At 48.0% G+C, this 1,015-nt stretch overlaps 1 protein-coding gene across 1 annotated transcript in view; it reads right to left on the bottom strand.

The window, feature by feature from the left end:
- ANXA9 (annexin A9) overlaps positions 1-1,015 on the bottom strand; it is a 10,258-nt gene that overhangs the window by 792 nt on the left and 8,451 nt on the right. The gene's annotated exons all lie outside the window — the stretch shown is intronic.

The following is a 1,015-nucleotide window of genomic DNA, read 5'->3' as shown; positions in this document are numbered from 1 at the left end:
CTTGGAAGGCTGAGGCGGAAGGATCGCTGGAACCCAGCAGGTCGAGACTGCGGTGGCCGGGATCGGCCACTGCACTCCAGTCTGGGTGACAGAGACTCCAACTCAAAAAAAAAAAAAAAGGATGGAGAAATGGAACAATATCCGACCAGTGTGGGGAAAGAGGGTCCTGGGTGCTAAGAGCACTCACGGAGGAGCCCACAAGGAGCTGACAGTGGATAGTCAATGTCCTGTATCATTAGGTGTTTCTCGCTATTGCTCGCTAGCTGTGCAACCCTGAGCAAGGTACTTGACCTCTCTGCGCTTCTGTTTTATTCATCTGTAAAATAAAGAGGGAGTGTAGTTGTGAGGATCCATTGAAATGTGTGCAACATGCTCAGGATAGGTCCCGGCTCACAATCAGCTCCCAAGAAATGCTGGCCCTTGTCATCGTCCTTGCTGGTGTTATCACCATCACTCTGGCAACCACTGAAACTGGACAAGGCACTGTCTTACACACAAATTCATATCTATATATGACCACCTAGACATTAATAAGGCCAAAATCAACCTATTGGTCTCAGGTGATACTTCCGCCTCAGCCTTCTAAGTAGCTGGAACCACAGGTATGTGCTACCATGCTCAGCTAATTTTTAAAATTTATTGTAGAGACAAGGTCTCGCCAACTTACCCAGGTTGATCTCAAATCCCTGGACTCAGACAATCCTCTCACCTCTGCCTCTCAAATTGCTAGGATTACAGGCATGAGCCACCAAGCCCAGCAGGTCAACTAACAATTCTAATCACAGCTCACTCCTTTGCCCTTGACAAGCCCAGGAAAGGGAATCTGCTGTAGGTTTATGAGGTATATAGGAGGCCAGACAAGGAGATTCACACCTGTAATCCCAGCACTTTGGGAGGCAGAGGCAGGAGGATTGTTTGAGCCCAGGAGTTTGAGACTTAGTCTCTACAAAAAAACTTTTAAAAATTAGCTGGGTATGGTGGCACCCGCCAGTTGTTCCAACTGCTTGAGAGGCTG

This window comes from Carlito syrichta, unplaced genomic scaffold (assembly GCF_000164805.1).
Source record: "Carlito syrichta isolate Samal-C Ts95f unplaced genomic scaffold, Tarsius_syrichta-2.0.1 Scaffold316387, whole genome shotgun sequence".
In the NCBI taxonomy this organism is placed as follows: domain Eukaryota; kingdom Metazoa; phylum Chordata; class Mammalia; order Primates; family Tarsiidae; genus Carlito; species Carlito syrichta.
Note: the sequence above shows the minus strand (reverse complement) of the source record. Positions and strands in the feature narration are given on the sequence as shown.